Here is a 21,036-nt window from a genome sequence, read left to right as displayed (position 1 = left end):
TATTTTTTATTTTAAAAGCCTTTTATTAAATATAATAACAATAAGATTATTAAACCAATCATTTTATTAAGAACCGACCCTAAAATCCTTGTGTTTTCTCACACCTTTCGTCCGTATATGTACGTATATGCAAACACACATGTATATATACGTATATGTGTATATATATATAATAACATGAAAACTAATGTTTATGTTTTAACACATATATTATAAGCAAATTTTAATTATAAATATATTTATAGCATAACAAACTAACCATATTTATTTTTTAAATATGTGATTTATTTTTATATACAATTAACATACTAATAACTATTCATATAATATCTTTATACATTTATATTAAAGGGATATAATATTAACTTAATAATTATATTTATCGAGCTCTTATAATCGATCTAGTTCGTTAACTTAGCGTATCCGTATTTCCCCTTTCTCCCTTATAGGTTTTATCGTCAACGTGTGTTATCCGAAAATCTTCACTCTTAACATTATATTTCACTTTTGTCCGTCTATCGAGGTGAGTACCACATTCCCCTCTTTTTACTCGTTTTCATATTGTTTTGGGGACATATGCGTAAATTACTTTTACATATATACTTATACACAAAACTGCAACTTTGTCTTATGTATTAACAACTTATACCTTACTTGTTTTTGTGCTTATTTGCTTTGTATGCTTTCGCATTCGGAGAGGTCCAACATAATCTCAGTCTAGTATGATCGTACGCCAGTCGTTATAGCCTTTGTGCTTCTCGACATCTCAGTTATACTTTCTCATTTGGTTAATTTGTTATTCTCATATGACTTGTTGCAAATACTTATTTTTATATTATACTATATGTACACTTAAACTGGTGTGTTACTCACTCAACATGTGTTGTTGACAAATTCTATTTTATACGCATATGCAGGTTGGTGAAGACTTAGTGAAGACTTTAGTTAGAAGAATATTTTAATCAACAAGTATAAAATTTGTATTGTTGTATAAATTATAAATTGTTTGTATTTTGATTTATTTGATAATTGAATTCAATTAATAGATATTGTCATTTAAATATTGCATGATAGTACCTTGAGAGCTGTGACAATCAGTTCGCGCCCCGGCATTTCCGCCGTAGGTTGGGGTGTGACATCGGCTGACATACCCTATTCATCATATCTGTAAATGATGTGGGAGCATTAGTTAGACCGAACGATATCATTAGGAACTCGTAGTGTCCATACCGCATTCGAAACGTTGTCTTGGGGATGTCTGCCCTCTTCACCTTCAACTGATGATAGCCTGATCTAAGGTCTATCTGCGAGAACCAGCTCGAACTTTGTAGTTGATCAAACAAATCATAAATCTGTGGCATCGAATATCTGTTCTTCACCGTAAGCTTGTTGAATTCATGATAGTCTATACACATTCTCATACTTCCATCCTTATTCTAAACTAAAAACACTGGTGCGCCCCACGGGGAAACACTCGGTCTTATAAAACCATTATCGAGGAGTTCTTGTAGTTGGGTCATCAATTCTTTCATCTCGGACGGCGCCAGGCGATAAGGTGCTTATGCGACGGGCTGGGATCCTGGTATTAAATCTATCTGGAATTCTATCTCACGCTCCAGTGGAAACCCGAGAAGGTTCTCAAGTAACACTTCTGCATAGTCGCACACAACATGAGCATCTTTCACTTCTTTCGTCTCTGCCGTAGCTTTGACAACATATACCAGGTAGGCACCGCACACTTGTCATAACAAACCTTCGGCTTTTATCGTTGAAATGACATTAATCCCTGAACTTTCTTTATCACCATAAACCATCACCATACCACCATCCAAGGATTTTAACCTGATTAATCTACTCTTACACACTATTTTAGCCTCAAACTCAGATAGTCAATCCATTCCCAAAACCACATCGAACCCTCCTAAGGTCATGACATGTAAGGTTACAAGGAACTTACGTCCCTCTAACTCTATCTTACAATCTTTAACCATTCTCATCATCCAAACCGAGGTCTCACTAGAAGTTTCTACTATAAAGGTTTCAGGCACACGACAGCACTTCATTTTTCTAACTTATTAAATGTCGTAGCCAGAAAACTTTTATTTTCACCTGAATCGAACAATACTGAAGCGGTAATACTGTTTACTAGAAACGTACATATCACGACTTTTGGGATCTGTTTGGCCTGTTCTTGAGTCAGCATGTAGGCTCTGGTCTTTGGTCTTGATGGTTCAGCATATTTCTTTCCGCTTCCTCCAGCTTCAGTACATCCCCCTCCATGTGGCCCGTCTTACCACACCAGAAACATGCTGGTTTCTCACTGCACTAATGAGCGTATTGCCCCACTTTCCCGCACTTGTAATAGGCGCTTATTCCATCTCTACACTCTCCTTCATGCGCCTTTCCACATCTGTGACAAACATCAGTCCCAACACCCCACTTGCACTCACCATCGTGCATCTTACCACATGTCCGACATGACCTCTTCTCCCATACCTTCTGCTTCTTATCCCTAGGGTTCCACAACTGAGTACCTGGTCATTTAGCAGGGGTAACCCATTTCTTCTCCTTCTTCTCTTCTAACACCACATCGTCCATAGCCAGGTCATCGTATACCATCTTAGCGAGTTTGACATCAGAGTCAAAGGTAGAAGGTTTACTCGCCCTGACAAAGGTGCGGGCATTCTGTGGAAGTCCTCTAATGTAGCACTTGATCCTTTTCACTTCAGTGTTCACCATATCAGGCACCAACCTAGACATGCGGTTGAATTCGGTAGTATACTCGCGGTGTGTCATCTTTCTCGCCTTCAAATTCAAAAAATTAATCTCATCCCTCTCGACCTCAGCATCAGCATAAAAACGTTTCATGACCATCTCCTTCAGGTCATCCCACCTCATGGCCTTAATTTCTTCTCAAGTCTTCCTTTGCTCTACCGACTCCCACCAGTGCATAGATTCATCTCCGAACGACTGGGTAGCGTAACCCACTGCTTGGTCAGGACGACATTTGTTGATTCGGATAACCTTGTCCACGGAGGTTACCCATTGGAGAGTAGCGATTGCATCCCCCAAACCAGTCAGCTTCGGTGGGTCGCAACCTTTAAACGACTTATAGTTACACCCGCCTCAGCCTCTCTCATCAGCCTTCACAGATCGAACTTCACTCGAATCACCTTCCCCATCATCAGCTTTCTTACCGTCATCCCCTGCCCTCTCAGCGTTCCTTTCATGGCTTCTAGCAGACTTCATGTTGCAAATTCTTCACTACAACAGCTACAGCTTGAGCAATGGCGGCTTGAACCGCAGGATCAAGTTGATACTCTTAATTGTTGTTTGGATTTCTCCCATTTGCAATTCCTTCCTCCCTTGTGTTAGTAACTGATTCTACTGAAGGTCCTCGGACAATACGCAGCCTACCACGACATCCAGTGTGACCTCCTTAACCCGACGGCCCTTATTGATCCAGCCATTAGTATTCTATAAGAAAACACAAACGTCATCACTCAAAGAATTATTTAGTAGAAGGATAATAATGCCAACAGGTAATAACGGTGGTCTGCTGTGATTAGCTGAACACGTTACTCTCTATGTCCTATCACTTCCCTTTGTGAATCCACTTGAGCTCGTTCTACTTAAACAGTTAGACTATCAAACAGTTCATATAATCATAAACTCCTATCCCTAGAAATTAAGCTAACTTCCTTACATATTCTTACATTACACACGAAATTTAACCATACACTTTACCTTTACTGAGCTTTCTTGAGTGACACATGGCTTGTTTGAAATGACATCTTCTTCCTTTTCTTACGTATGTCCCATTATCTGTTCGAGTCTAAGCATGTAGGATGCTTAATTTTCTCGAACTTATGCTCTGATACCAACTTGTAAGGCCCCGTTCCCGGTGCCCTACGTTGGACGTTGGATTTACTCATAAACATTGTTCTAAATGTCATAGTTAATTAAAACTTTTGCGGAATAATATTAAAAGTCAACCACTCATTACAAACATCCATAACTTGTCCTTTTTAAAACATAACATAAAATATAGTATCAAATATCATGATACTACATTCTTCATATGCCAGCTTTTTCAATCCTACCATGTGTCCTCCTCAAGCCAGCTGTCTCAGTCTATTTACCGGCATGCATGCTAAAAGTCCACTACGCTGAGTGAGTTCTAGTTAATCAGGAAACATACACTACATTCACATACTTACATACATACATAGGTATCCGAAGATAAAGTTTACATCCTTAGCATGTTACCTTTCTTTCATTCATACATACGTGCTTCCTTTCTTTCTTTCATGCTTTCATACTTTCTTGTTTTATATTACTAATACATACTTAACTATCTCTACGTTTTAAAGAACATTTCGCCATATAACCTTCACAAATATTATTAGGGTCTGCAACCCTGTAACCTTCGCATATATTATTAAGGTATGCAACCCTGTAACCTTCGCATATATTATTAGGGTCTGCAACCCTGTAACCTTCGCATATATCATTAGGGTATGCAACCATGTAACCTTCGCATATATTATTAGGTTATGCAACCCTGTAACCTTCACAGATATTATTAGGTTCTGCAACCCTTCAAGCATACCTCCATACAACCATACATTACCTTCTTTATATCTAAATTTATGTACATTCACACATACACTTAATCTTTTCCATAACTTTCATATATCATTCATACATCATTCGTAAAACAATAACATACCACACTATTACCTGGCGGTACATGCAATATCCGAAGATCTTTCATGTATCGTCATGCATTCATTCATACATAAAATAGTAGAAGGCATGCACTTACCACTTAAGGTAAATGTATTAACTAATCACATCGAGTATGCACACAGCCCCGAAAACATAATAAGGACATGGGGCTAGAAACTCACCTGAACTCGGTTCCTCTCAGAGTTAATGGTAATTGTATAACAATTACAAATGTGGCTAGAAACTCACCTAACTGTATAACAATTACACATATCAATTAACTATCACTACCCATATCGTGTTTCTAGGTTATTAAACCCTCAACGAATGGGGGTCGGGGGCAGCGCTCCTGACAGCGGGGTTCTAGGGGCGGCAACCCTAGCGGGGTCCAAGGGGCAGAGCCCCTGGTTGGAATTTTCCGTGTTGTTATTGATAACCTAAGTTTTCCTGATTTCCATGGTATTATTTCAAGAATCAAAAGTCTTATTCATATATTTTATTATTCTTGAACCCTAATGTTTACATTTATAGCGGTATTACTGATTTCGAAAGTTTCATTTATTTCCCTCCGAACCTCAATAGCTCATTTATCAAATCCGTGATTTTGTTTTATAAAGTTTTTGTACATTAAAGAGTTCTCTTTTATTGATGTCTTGCAACACCACACAATATGGCAAACCATGTGGACCATGCGACGAACCAAGTAATTACGGGTGCACACGTAATTAACAAAGTCCTCGCATGGAAATCATAGTAAGAACAATTGTGTTGAATAAATCAAAACTTTGAATGATTTTAAAAAAACGGGGCAAATGCAATATGATAAGGGCATGGTGGATACGCCGCTGGTACATCCTATATATAAGTGTCCTTGTCATATTTTCCATTTGTGGCGTCTTTCGAGACATTCAAAGCTCGACATTATTTATTTTGTATAAATGTGTATATAAAAAAAATTTCAAACTTTTAACAACTATATGTACTAGTTGTTTTCTTTTATTATTTTATTTTTATTTGATTTTTAATTTAATTTCGTTAATTTTCAAACCCGAAAACCCGACCCATTTTAAATTTTCGATGTGATTCGGTTAATTATACATATACTCATATGTTACATATTTCGTATGTAATAGTTTTTCTTTTCTAAAGTTATTTAATAATATTAATCATTACTAATATACATATAAATAAAAATTATAACACTCATGATTTTTCTTTATTCAAATATCACATAATTAACATTATTGATGCATAATCAAAGTACATCTTTTTAATTTAGTTATGTCACTTAAAAATTTGTCACAATTACTTTTACCTAAAGTTATTTATTTTTTAAAATATGAAAAATATCTTCTTACATCATTTAAATTTTGGTCAAACCTCCTTCCCCAAATCACTCTCCAAATAAATTTTATCATTAAAATATTCTTAATAGTAACATCTTTATTTTAGTATAAATAAGAACCTACCCTACCCATTTCATTCTTTACACCACTCTTTGACAAGTTAAAGGAAATATTTTTTCATTTCAAAGTTAGGATTTTAATTATCAAGTCTTTTTCATCTTATTTCTATTTATTTAAATTCTTGTTCATACTAGTTAATAAAATGGTTACATCACCATAACACAATCATGTCTAGGAATCCACATAATCCATACACCATGGTGTATATGATGGATGAGACAAAGACAACAACGAGATGATCGGTTACACGAATGTCACACTTGAAACGTTCTTACATATTTATTTATCTATTTTGAATCTTTATCTTTTTATTCAAAGGACCAAGGATTCTTGATGATATATGCTCATAAATGTTATATAATCAAATCCAAAAAATTCCATAATTTTATTTCATCAAAATCTTTTTCGAAATCGTTAAAATATTGCTTCTAGCAATATTTCAGTTTTGACATTATATATAACTGTCAAAGAAATAGACATATCTTATTCATATCAAACTGAAAAAGTGCAATACCAGATTCTATGATACACTTCATTGAAATATGATTCTAAAAACTACTTTTACGTGTTTTAATTCATTCGTTTGAATTCGCAATCAATATTTTATAAACAGTGCACAAATTTGTACCCTCTGATTTACATGGCTGTTTTGGCATATTTTGGTTACGAATTTGTAAAATCTTTCTAAATGAAAGTTGTTCAAAACATTCTAGTTTAGTAGACTAGAAAGTCCTATTTATAATAAAATTGTTTGATATTTTAAATACAATAAACAAAACAGAACAATTTCCTGTCCAAAACCTGATTTCGTATTTCATCTTCATTTTTGATCTTTTCCTTGTTTTTATCGTATTATTTATTCATTTAATTTAGCATTCTTTAAACTTTACAATCCCGTTAGCTAGTCCTTACTTTTGTATCTTCGTTATTACTTATAGTTTCGTGAGATTCGACGGCTTCGGTTTGTTAACTCGCTTTCAGTTATTATTTCAAGTTTTATTCAATCTTAAAGGTGAGTTTCTCACACCCCTTTTTATGCTTTTACTTTTGGGGGGTAGCATATATATCCTATCAATATTACAATTTTGTTTATTCATTATTTACAAACTACAATTCGTTACATGGACTTGTGTGTTAACTTGTTACTTGCTCAAATATCACGTGCATGGATTTCTTCGATAAGTATGATCATATGCCCCCCCCCCCTTTGCACTCAGGACCATGTTTCTAGTGGAAAAGGGACCCTGATCGAGTACGTTGGTGCACAATCCGAACTGGAAAGGACCTTCATTTATTCTTTACACTCATGACATTGATTCGAGTGTAAAGAACCCTTATTTGTTTTACACTTGTTCATGGAATTGTAGATTTTTATGTACTTATATCAAAACTTGTGTGAACTCACCAACTATTCATTTAGTTGACTTTATTTTATATATATATGTTACAGGTACAATTATTAGAGGATGAAACGGAGAAGACATTAGAACTCTGGGTATTTTAAAGAAATGGACAAGTTGTTAAATTGTTCTTGTATTTTCCTTCTATTTCTTGTTACAAATTTGTGTACTTGATGTTTAAATTAATTAATGATAATATTGTTACTTAATAGTGTCACTTGTGTTTTATGCAATCTGTACGTCACACTCGGGCATTTCCGCTTAAGCCAGGGTGTTACAGATTGGTATCAGAGACGTAATCAACTGCCACGAGTATGTAGTTATTCCCTTTAGACGACGGGAATGGACCCATAAAATCAATACCCCAAATGTCAAAAACCTGGCAAACCTGTATAACATTTTGGGGCATCTCATTTAGGGATGAGATGTTACTGACACGTTGGCATCGGTCACAGCTTTTAACAAACGCATGAGCATATTTGAAAATCGAAGGCCAATAGAATCCTGAATCAAAAACCTTCTTAGGAGTAAGAACAGCACCATGGTGACCTCCTGTCGATCCCTCATGACAGAAGGTCAAAATCCGCCACCCTTCTTCAACATCCACGCATCTCCCCACTAACTAATTAGCACCTATACGAAAAAGAAACAGGTCGTCCCATATGTAGAATTTTACCTCAGCAAAGAATTTCTTCTTTTGCTGGTGAGACATCCTCCTAGGGAGGGACCCATCGACGAGAAAGTTCGCGATATCGGCAAACAACGGGTAGCCGTCATCCTAGGCTCTGACAAACATGAGATTCTCTATCGAGAAATTGTCATTGATGTTGATCCCGACATCTCCAATCTTGGCTCTCTCAACACGTGACAAGTGATTGGTCGCCACATTCTCGGCCCCTATGTATCACGGATTTTGATATCAAACTCTTGAAGCAGCAGGATCCATCGGATAGACGAGGCTTAGCGTCCTGCATGCTGAAAATATAACGAATGGTAGCATGACCCGTGTAGAAGACTGTTTTGGACAAATGATTATATGACCTAAACTTATAAAATTCAAACACCACATCTAACAGCTCTTTCTCGGTGGTGGTATAGTTCTCCTGAGCATTGTTTAAGGTCGGCTCGCATAGTAGATCGGGTGGAAGTGCTTCTCCTTCCACTGTCCAAGCACTGCTCCAACGGCATAGTCACTCGCGTCGCACATCAATTCGAATGGCAGTCGGGAGCAATCATGATCGGGGAGTTAACGAATTTGTATTTTAGAAGATCAAACGCCTCGGTACACTGTTCAGAGAAGACAAATAGAACGTATTTCTCTAGTAACTTGGTCATAGGTCTCACAATTTTCGAGAAATCTTTCATGAACCGGTGATAGAAACCAGCATGACCTAAGAAGCTAGGGATGGATCTCACAGAAGTGGGTGGGGGAATATTAGAAATGGTTTCTATTTTACCTCGATTGACCTCGATCATCGCACTCGAGATCCTATATCCTAAAACGATGCCCTCGCGTACCATGAAGCGACACTTCTCCCAGTTGAGGACTAGGTTGATGTCGACGCAACGAGCCATCACTCCATCAAGGTTGGAGAGACAATGATCGAAAGAATTCCTGAAGACAGAAAAATCGTCCATGAAAACCTCCATGGAATCCTCAATCATGTCGTTAAAGATCTCCACCGTACATCGCTGGAAAGTAGTTGGAGAATTACAGAGTCTAAAGGGCGTGCGTTTATAGGTAAACGTGTCGTAGGGGCAGGTGAATGTGGTTTTCTCCTGATCATCTAGAGATATCGGGACCCGGAGAAACCATCCAGAAAGCAGTATTACTTCTCACACGCCAAATGCTCTAGCATCTGATCAATGAAGGGTAGAGGAAAGTGATCTTTCCTAGTGGTATCATTCAGTTGCGGTAGTCGATGCAAACTCTCCAACCGGTCACGGTCCTAGTGGGAATAAGCTCATTCCTTTCATTAGTGACGACAGTTATGCCACCCTTCTTAGGAACCACTTGGACCAGACTCACCCAGGCGCTATCAGAGATGGGAAAAATGATTCCCGCATCAAGGAGTTTAATGATTTCTTTCTTAACGACCTCTAGGATTTTCGGATTAAGTCTTCGTTGAGGCTGAACGACGGATTTAAAATTATCCTCCATGAGGATTTTATGAGTGCAAAACAAGGGATTAATACCTTTGTTGTCGATAATCTTCCATGCAATCGCCTCTTTGTGCGCTTTCGGCACCTTCAACAACTTCAACTTCTCGACCTCCGTCAAGGCAGACGCGATGATGACGGGTAGCTTCCTCTCCTCGTCTAGAAATGCATACTCTAAATAAACGGGTAGATTTTTAAGTTATAAGGAAGGAGAAGGAATCTCAACGGAAGGTCGATCCCTTGGATCGTCTCGCACGATCTCACTAGCTGACTCTGAATCTAGGGGTGGTGACACAGTGTCGGCAATCAATGGTTGAGCGGTCATGGCGACCATCTCAACCTCTTAAATCTCCCTATCAAGAATTCGTGAATCCAAGGAAGGTCCTCGACAGATGTCAGTCAAAAACTCCCGCAAGTGCGACACGATGGTGTCAACGAAATACAGGAAGTCGTCCATCGACTTAGGGTGTTTGAGTGACTGTCATACGTCAAATTTGACGTTATCATCCCTAACTTTCAGAATCAATTTACCCTCACGGACGTCTATCAATGCATGTGAGGTGGAAAGGAATGGTCAGCCTAAAATGAGCGGGACACTATAATCCTCATTCATATCCACTATGGCAAAGTCCACCGGGACGATGAACTTGTCGATACGAACGGGCATGTTCTCGACCACCCCCAGTGGGTATTTCACATAAACAATCAGCAAGCTGGATACTCATTTGGGTTGGCCTTGGTTCGCCAACACCCAGCTTATTGAAAACAGAATATGGAATAAGATTGATGTTGGCTCCAAGGTTGGACAAAGCATGTCGAACAGTATCGTCGCCTAAGATGCAAGGAATCGTTAAACTCCCAGGATCGGCAATCATTTCAGGAAACTTGCTCTGCAACACTGCAGAGCACCCAACACTCAATTGAATAGAAGAGACCTCAGCTAGTTCTCATTATTGGAAAGAATGTCCTTGAGGAATTTGGCATATTTAGGCATTTGAGTGAGCGCCTCAAGGAAATGAATGCTTAGGTGAAGCTGTTTGAGAAGTTCAAGGAACTTGGAGTTTTTCTCCTCGTCTCTGTCTGATCGGAGTCTCCCAAGATAAGGCAATTTGGTTTTATAGACTCTCAGAGGTGGATTTGATGATGATGATGATGATGAAGGTTTATCAGCTGCTTCGTACTCGCTGGAATATGCTGCTGGTGTTCCTCGGTCGGAGGAGACTCCATCTGGATCTCCTTGTCCACCTTATCCTCTTCATCGACCACATATAAAATTCTCAAAGGATCAATCTCTCTTTCTCTTCTTGACCCACTCCTACTAGTCACTGCTTTGGCGAACCCTCTCGGATTTTTCTCGGTATTACGAGGTAGTGAACCTAGTGCTCTTTCGAATAACTGGCTGGCAATCTCTCTGACGTGACGCTCAAGATTAGATAGAGACATGGCTTGGTTCTTCAGTATCTCATCATGTTCCGTGAATTTAGCTTCATTTGTCACTCAGTTCCTCTCATCACGCTTCAGTAGCTCCGCCATCATGTCCTCCAGTGAGGCTTTCTTCTCCTCTCTCCCTACTTGTTCCAAACTCTCCTAACCTGAACTCCCCTGCCTGAATAGATTTTCTCGACATTGGTTTTGGTATTGGACTTGGTAGCCACTGGATTGTCCCCCACGATAATTATTCTGATTTCTTTAGCCAGTGTTTCCGTCGAAGGCGGAGTTTTGTATCTCAAGGGTTGTTGACGAAGTCAACCTCCTCCTGATTGCTACCAGGATTAACATGACAGTAAATGGTGTCGTGACCCTCTCGGAAAACCTCACATTTCGCGACGCTCTTAACGGTAAGATCTCTAACGAGTTTGTTCAAAGCATCAATCTGCGCCTGCATTCTAGTGTTCAAATCGACCTGAAGTACTCCTCTCGATGATGTGGAAAAATTTATGCCCCGTGCCCTTCGTAGCTCGCTGCTAAATCATCGAAAATGATGATGCACTCATCGGAATCTTTATTCTTTAGGAGGTTCCCGTTAGCAGTCTGGTTCAACATCTCTCACGTGCTTTGTGGGTCCATTGTAGAATTTCTCGATTAGCATCCACTTATTTAAACCATGATGTGGACAACTAAGAAGGAGGTCCTTGAATCTTTCCCAAACTTCCCTGAAAGACTCGTCGGATCTCATGCGGAAGGAACAAATCTCCTCACGGAGTCGAGCGGATTTATATGGCGGAAAGAATTTGGTCATGAATTTCTGTTGAAGGCCCACCCAAGTGGTGATGGATCCAGCAGGTAGTGACTTCAGCCATTTGTAGGCTTTGCCGGCAAGTGAGAAGGGAAAAAGATAGAGATAGATGGCTTCATCGTTCATGTTGCCGATATTGAAAGTTTCACAGATTTGAACAAACATGTCAATGTGGTTTGAATGATCCTCGCTCTCTAGCCTTGGAATTCAAGTGCGGTTTTGATGAGTTGCATGACGTGGGCATGAATGGACCAGTTGCCAGCGGCGGTACCGTCTGGTAAGTAATGCTAGAATGAGGATTCGGGTAGGCCTACCATAGTCAGCTACTACTCTCCTAGGTGGTTGGTCACCCATGTTCCTATACCTAGAAGATGCGGAAGAAACAGAAGAAGTAGAAACATAACCTATTGGTGAAACAGAACGCTCTCTCTCAGGCTGGACTCTCTCGGTATTGTCAGACGTTTCAAGCTTCGGCGGTCCTTGTGAGCGGGTATGACGCATACAACTAAAAAGAAAAACTAAAATTAACTAGGCTAAAATAAATCTAGAAAATATAAAAACAAATAAGCAAGTAAAAAAGAAAACAGGTAAGTCCACAAACTCGGGTCGTTCTCTAATCGCCTCGGACCGTGTCCCCGGCAACGGCGCCAAAAAATTGATGTACGAAAAGCTATATATAAATATTAATAACTAATTCTCTCAATTCAACACAAATTCTTATATTTTTAAAACTAAACAATCCTAACTAGGCTTCACACAAACGGCAAGTGTATTGGTTGCGTAGCAGCACAGTCTAATGGAAGTCCGGATGTCGAACACAAAGACACGTGAGAACGGCTCAGATAATTAACCATAATCTAAGTCCTGCCTAAATAATATATTTCTTTATCTTATTTATTTAAAACTAACTTAACTAATTTAACTTAAATAACGGTGAAACTGAAAAAACATACCAAACTTAGAACACTTAACAACCTTTAACTGATACGATGGAGAAAACGTCTACCTGGGTAAGATTAGCCAAGCATCTTAAATGGACAGCGGCTTATACTTATAAAAATATTCATATTACTCATCCAAACCTATGTAAACTCAATCAACAATCAAGTATAATGAAACAAAACTCAATCCTTAATTCAATTGAAAAAGAATTCAACTTTATGAGAAAAAAAACAAGACAACTATGAAACTTAAATCAAACCAAAGTATATGAAGATGAAGTATAATGTTCTTGGTTGTCCTTGGAGGATTCAAACACTAGAAAATACTTCAAACCTTGGCTGCAAACTTCTTTTTCATCCTTCCTTGGATGCTGCCGATCAGAACCTTCACCAAACTAGGGTTTATAATTTTTTCTTCATTTCTTTTTTGCTGCTGCTGATTTCGGGATTATGGGGCTGATTAGGGTTTGTTTTCTTATTGTTTATTATATAATAACACATATGGGCTTCACAAAATGGATATGGACCAGTCCTTTGACTTGGCTCTTCAAGAATAGTGCATAAAAGGCCTCTAAGTGTCTTGAAAATCTCAGTTTCTTTCTCATTAAACCTGTAACCTACAAAATACATATTCATGTAAGATCGTACTAAAAAATTAAAAACATTAAATATCTGATAACTAAGCGAATAAAACTATGATAAATAGCGCGAAAAACTAGTGTGTTTTACAACACATCAAGTACAAAGCGAAACAACCAAATTAAATATAAATCAACACCGACAATATTTAATTTTACCTCGATTAATGATTAACCGGTTGAGACACCGAGAGTTAACGAGCGACGCTAGGTGACGAAAACGAGAGATGCGGCAGCATAGAACGGTGTGGGCGCAACGTCGTGCGGTAGTGGCTGGTGGCTATAATTTGGTAGTCGTTGTTCCAATCGTCTACGTGAGATAATATGCCAGAATATAATAATAGGACTTGGATGTCATGGAGTGACGTCCAAGACTTTGCTTGCGGCTAGGGTTGTTAGATATCAAAAGAATGATTAATTATATATATATTAATCATAATAATGTTAACCTTCATAATCAACTTCCGTGTCCCATATTATGGTTCGGCCCGACACTCGTTTAAAAGCCCGTTATATGTTTATTTAACAAGTAAACAAACTTAATAATATAACTATTGTTTATATTTAGTATAAATAATAATACTCGTTAATTAGTCGTCAATACTGGTTAACTAATATAAGCGGATTTCATGCTCGCTACCCAAGGTGTAACTCTTACGAGTCATAACTCGGTCAGTCGCGTTAACTTAAGTGAACCGGTCCATAAAATCCAACAGTCTCCCACTTAGACGGCATCTGGTTAAGTTCCTCAACGCTGACAGCCAGTGGTGCTCTAGCTGCACATGGCTACCCCCAACAAGTTGTGACACTTTAATAGTCATTAACCAAAACATCTTGGAATACACTATTGCAAGATAATGAGCTTATGGTAATCGTTGTCATCTATCATTTCCGTATAAGACATCAATTGAACAATGAAACATGGATCAGATTCAATTTCACATGGCGTTCAATGATTCTTTTTCTAGATCTAGAATCAAAGTGGTTCAATCAAACACATGGTAAGTTTGGGTGAGGCCTCACACTTCACCAGTTTGAATCAACGAGGGAGCCAAGATGTCTAACTTCTACGTATCATGTAAGAGTACAGACTCCCATCTTGATTACATACATCTCCCACTGAACTTCAGAATATTCCCAACCAATGCCTTTATAGCCGGCAGTTCCACGACAGCGGTTGACATTGATCAACGAATAGCCTTTAGTAAACGAAAGTTCTAATATGTATCTCAGGTTTAAGGATAGTAAATTAGTATACCAATATCAAAACATCTTATGACTAAGATCCATGAAGATGATTTGATACGAGTTAATGACTATTAAAGTGTTTTGATTAATGACTAACTCCTTGAGTCCAAAGTCAGAATAGTCTTGGAATACAATAGTCATTAACCAAAACATCTTGGAATACACTTTAATAGTCATTAACCAATATCAAAACATCTTATGACTAACTCTTTGAGTCCAAAGTCATAATAGTCTTAGTTCATTATTGTTCCCACAAGTCTAACCAACTACGGATAATTTAGAATACAATATTCATGGATTAAACGTATTAAAATGAACACATTTATGATATTCAACGTTTTCATTTAACTGTTAAATCAAAAGTGAACTCAAAAGTATAACTGTTTAAATGTTCATACATAGACCGATAGCATCCCTGTGTTGGTCATGCTTGTCCTGAGTCATCGGCTTAGTGAACGGGTCTGCTAGGTTTTGATATGTGTCTACTTTACTTATTATCATGTCTCCTCGTTCCAGTATTTCCCGTATAAGGTGGAGCTTTCTCAGAATGTGCTTGGCTCTGTGATGAGATCTGGGCTCTTTGGCTTGAGCAATGGCACCTGTGTTATCACAAAACACCTCGATTGGTTTATGGATACTAGGAACCACATCGAGGTAAGTGATGAACTTCTTCATCCAAGCAGTCTCCTTAGCAGCATCTGATGCAGCTATGTATTCAAATTCAGTGGTGGAAACTGCCACCAAACTCTGCTTGTTCAGTAAATAGCTTCTCCATTGAGAGTGTATACTAATCCTGATTGTGAGCGAGAATCATCTCGATCAGTCTGGAAGCTAGCATCAGTGTAACACCTTACATTGAGCTCTTCTTCCACTCCTCTAAACACTAAGAACATATCCTTGGTCCTTTTTAGGTACCTTAGAATGTTCTTTACTCCAGTCCAAAGGGCAACGCCAGGACTTTGCTAAAAACAGCTAGTCATGCTTAAAGCATACGAGACATCTGGTCTAGTGCATAGCATAGCGTACGTGATAGAACTAATCACTAAAGCATATGGAATTTCTTGCATGTGCTTAGTTTCAATCTTCGTTGCCGGAGATTGAGATTTGTTCAACGTGGTTCCTTTAGCAATTGGAACACCTCCTTTCTTGGATTTATCCATTGAGAAGTGTTCCATGACTTTGTCTATGTATGTACTTTGACTTAGCCCTAGAAGCCGCTTAGACCTATCTCGGTAGATCTTGATTCCCAGAATATAAGCAGCTTCACCAAGATCTTTCATTGCGAAACAACATCTCCAACTAGTGCTTAACTTCCTTAAGCATAGGAATGTTGTTTCCAGTTATCAGTATATCATCCACATATAGAATGAGGAATGATATAGTGCACCCACTAGCCTTTCTGTAAACACAAGGCTCATCTTCATTTTTTATAAAACCAAACTCTTTTATTTTCTCATCAAAGTGAAGATTCCAGCTGCAAGATGCTTGTTTGAGTACATAAATGGACTTGTTCAGTTTGCACACCCTATTCGGATATTTAGATTCATTAAAACCTTCATGCTGAACCATATAGACATATTCAGAAAGGTGTCCATTAAGAAAAGCGGATTTGACATCCATCTGCCATATCTCGTAGACATAATAAGCGGCTATGGCAAGTAATATCCTTATTGACTTAGTCAGAGCAACGGGCGAGAATGTTTCATCATAGTCAATACCCTGAGTTGAGAGAATCCTTTAGCGACTATCTGTGCTTTATAGGTTTGTACATTTCCATGCATGTCCGTTTTTTTTTTGAAAATCCACTTGCTCATTATTTCCCGACCTTCAGGGGTAGCTCAACTGTAACAACTCGGGTTTTCTTATAATATATTAAATATCGATACCCGACCCGTTTTCATTTCCGGGTAATTTTAATCAATAATACGACACGTTTATCGAGTTAAAAATTTTATTATTGGTTATTATATTTAATTAATTATTATTAAAACTTTAAAGTTTATACAATATACACACCACATCAAAATTTGAAGAACCAAATAGTAATCTAATTCAAATTATATTATAATCCATAAACAAATCCAAACCCATATCCGACCCGTTTTGCCCAACCCTTAACCTGGATCCTTTCTTGTGCCATAATCCTCGCTGTAATTTTTGGAAATTATCACCAGATCATTCTTTAAGTGTAATATAACCACCACCGACGTGTAAATTTGGAAAACAAGACATAATTGATTCGTATTAATAAATATTTGGATCCGCTCGTTAACACGGCATCATTATACCATTCACAGTTCATCATAACCAAATTCAACTCTAATGAACCTTAATCATGATGCGGCGAACCTAACCCTACGTTTAATTGGTTTATATCAATCTGCAACTCATCGAACTGAGGATGTTTTGGGCCGTCAGTTCTGTCCCTCGTTCTCCTTCAATCGGGGTTGTTTAAGGTAATTGATTGGAGTAATATGGTCGTTTATACTCGATAAACAAAAGCCCTAACGTTAATCGCATTAATATTTATCAAATTAAGCGATTTAGAAATTAGGGTTTATGGGAATTAGGGGTTAATATGGGCTGTCATATTTAATCTATTTTTCTTGTTCTTTAACCATCTGAACACCTAGCTCAGTTGGTTGCTGGTGTGGATGATTACATCAGTGAGTCGGCCAGGGCACGAGTTCGAGCCCAGGCCAGCGCATATATTTTTGTGAGCATTAAATTTTGTTAATTAATTATTGATTAAACTTTTATAGCTAATATCAATGATAATAAACTTTATTTTTGTAAGAACCGGCATGTCTTGTTTGGCGTAACTTGTCGTTAAACAAGTTTATGAATCTTTATGTATATATATTTTATATGTATAATACATGTATATATTGTTCTTCTTTAAATAAAAAGGTATGACATTAGTAAACATTTTAAGTATGTATTTATCACTCTTTTGTAAAAATAGTTTTCGTTAAGGAATCTGAAATACATATTCATCTAAATATGTCTATTATAAGTATTAGATTTATTTAAACATTATTTATATATTATAATTATATATTAAGTATTTATATATATTGTGTTGTATTTATTGAAATATTATATTACAGATTATCTGATCAAATTATTTTACTTAATTTATATATTTATTTCGATTTTTATTATTAATTATATATTATATCATGGGTAATTATTGGGGAATTATAATTAATAAGACTGTTAATAATAATAACCGTAGAGTTCAATCCATCAATTTATAATCATTTTAATCCCAAACATAATTCATTCCCATCTAAATCTTAATTCATTAAATTATGTTATATCATTTAGACTTAATTTAATATTATATTATGTTATTAGGAATCCTTGACGGTATATCCCGAAAGGTTCATCATTCTCACATCATCACTTATATTTTGTTCATCCGATCAGGTGAGTAATCACTCCCCTCTTTTACTTATTTTTAAACCCTTTTGGGGACATATGCGTATCGTATCATATTTATCTATTATCTAGTACTCAAAACCGCAACTGTTAAATCCTTGTGTGTATATCAGTTTATGCCTAACTTGCTATTTGCTTACTTGCTTTATTTGAACCGCATTCGGAGAGGTCCAACATATTCTCAGTCTAGTATCATCATACGACCGTCGTAGTGGCCGGCGTCCGACGCACTGACAATGGTTTCACCGACACCTCATTTTTGGTAACCAATGCCCATTCGCATAGCAATGGTTTAGCCCTTTCTTTATGTTTGATTGTTTGTGTATGTGCTATGGTTTAACTGTTTATCTCACAGGAACAGTTTGCATATTTCTTTATATAATATATATACTATTACTATTGTGTTTTATACTGGTGTTTTACTCACTCAACATGTGTTGTTGACAAAAATATATTTTATACGCATTTGCAGGTTATCCGCTTGGTTGTTTAGCAAGATGAAGATCACGTAGAGATGTTTTTTAGGATACAAACTTAATTAATCATTGTTGTAATTTCGTTATACTTGATGTACTTAACTGTAATTGTCTTATTTGAAATTATTAAATAGATATTGAAACTTATAATGTTGCATAATAGTAATCTTTGAAAAGTTGTGAGCAATCAGTTCGCCCCCGCATTTCCGACGTATGTTGGGGTGTGACATCAACCAATTTCCAGACATGATTGTCATGCATAGACTTCATCTCGGCGTTCATGGCTTCTTACCATTTCTCATATTCTGGATCTAAGACAACAGACTTGTAGTTAGTAGGTTCGTTATTCGACTCGGCTACTAACAGGAATTCGGGACCATCTAGATGCCATAGGTATTTAGAATTTGGTACGCGAGTCCTACTACTTCTGCGAATGCTCATGTATATGTCTGATGTATCAGCAACAACATCTTGTTTATCGGATGCTCCAACTTCCACAGCGGTTGTTTGTGGTTCTTGAACTTCCTCAAGATCGATAATATTATTTCCAGTTCCTCGATTGTGGATTTCTTTTTTGAGGAAGTGGCCCTTTCTTTTGTTAGAAATCAAATTTGTATCAGGGTGGAAAAAATAATATCCGTTTTGGTTATAGTACCCGACTAAACCAACTTTTACGCCGTGAGGATCGAGTTTGTCATCAGAATCATTGGTGACATATGCATCGCATCCCCATACTCTAAGGAAAGACATATTGGGTTACGCCCATGCCATATCTCATATGGGGTTTTGTTTACCTTTTTAGTTGGAGCCAGATTAACAATGCGGGCGGCGGTCATAAGGGCAAAGCTCCAAAAGGAGTAAGCCAAGTTAGTTCTGCACATCATTGATCAGACCATGTTTAGCAATGTTCGATTTCTCCTCTCGCTCACTCCATTATGTTGGGGTGTGCCGGGTGGAGTGAGCTGTGAAACAATTCCACGTTTTTTTAGATGATTGATAAACTCTAAGCTGAGATACTCTCCACCTCGATCTGATCGAAGAATTTAATAAGTTTTCCGAGTTGGTTTTCCAATTCATTTTGAAACTCTTTGAACTTTTCAAAAGATTCATGCTTGTGTTTCATAATATACACATAAGCATACCGACTATAATCGCTAATAAAGGAAACGAAGTCTTATTCATGGTTTCTAGACATGGTTCTGAAAGGGCCTCACACATCAATATGTATAAGTCCTGGCAGATCCTTTGCTCGTTCACTTTTATGAGTGAATGAGTCCTTGGCGAGTTTGCCAGCTAAACAAGACTCACATTCGCCAAAAGAGTCATGTCCTGTGGATTTAAGAATCCCTTCGGATTGGAGTCTTTTAACTTGTGCCTTGCTTGTGTGCAATGCCATAGATATGTATCATTTATTCCAGATCTGATACGTTTAGAAAGATTATATACATTATTGTTAATTTGAACATCAATATCATAAATACCATTTTGAGGTTTAGCTTAAAGATAAAAGACATCATTCAAGTAAGCAGAAATAGCAATACCACTAAAAGCGTACCTAAATCCTTGTTCAAAAAGTAAAGAAACTGAAATAATGTTTCTGGTCAAACCAGATGCAAATAAACAGTTATTCAAAGTAACTACAAGGCCAGACGGACAAGCAAAACGATATGTGCCAGTTGCAAGAACTGAGACTCTCTTCCCTCACCAACGATGAGTTCCATGCTTCCTTGTTTCAGCTTCCTCCAATTTTCATGCTCCTGCAAGACATTAACGATGTAGTGACCACATCCGGTATCAAATACCCATGTGTTGCTAGAAATAGTGAAAAGTTCAATAACATATATGGAAATACCTTTAGAGGAGCTTTCACCATTGGTCTTATGTTTCTTCAGCTCAACAAGATAGTCGGGAAATTTACGTTTCAAGTGTCCCATTTTGTTGCATTTGTAGCACTGGCGCTCCTTAGGAGGCGGCGGTGGTACTTTGTAACACCCTTTTTGTGTTGGTGGCATGCTTGTCAACAGCAGTAACTTTCTTCTTGCCTTTACTGTTATAACCCCGGTTCTTGGGATTAGGCTTCTTGACACCAGAAGATTGAACCATCAGAACTTGATTAGTTTTAGTTGGAATATTCATCTCAGCCGTTTTGAGCATACCATGAAGCTCCGGCACTGTATTCACCCAAGCATTCATATTAAAATTCATTACGAGCTGGTCGTAAGAGCTGGGAGAGAGTTCAATATGAAGTCCGCTGTCATTTCATCCGATATTGGATAATCATGTTTCTTCAACTGGT

This window comes from Bidens hawaiensis, unplaced genomic scaffold (assembly GCF_021521415.1).
Source record: "Bidens hawaiensis isolate Kalapana, Puna unplaced genomic scaffold, B.hawaiensis_p1.1 tig00000636_1, whole genome shotgun sequence".
In the NCBI taxonomy this organism is placed as follows: domain Eukaryota; kingdom Viridiplantae; phylum Streptophyta; class Magnoliopsida; order Asterales; family Asteraceae; genus Bidens; species Bidens hawaiensis.
The sequence above is the reverse complement of the archived record's forward strand: the minus strand, read 5'-3'. Positions refer to the sequence as shown.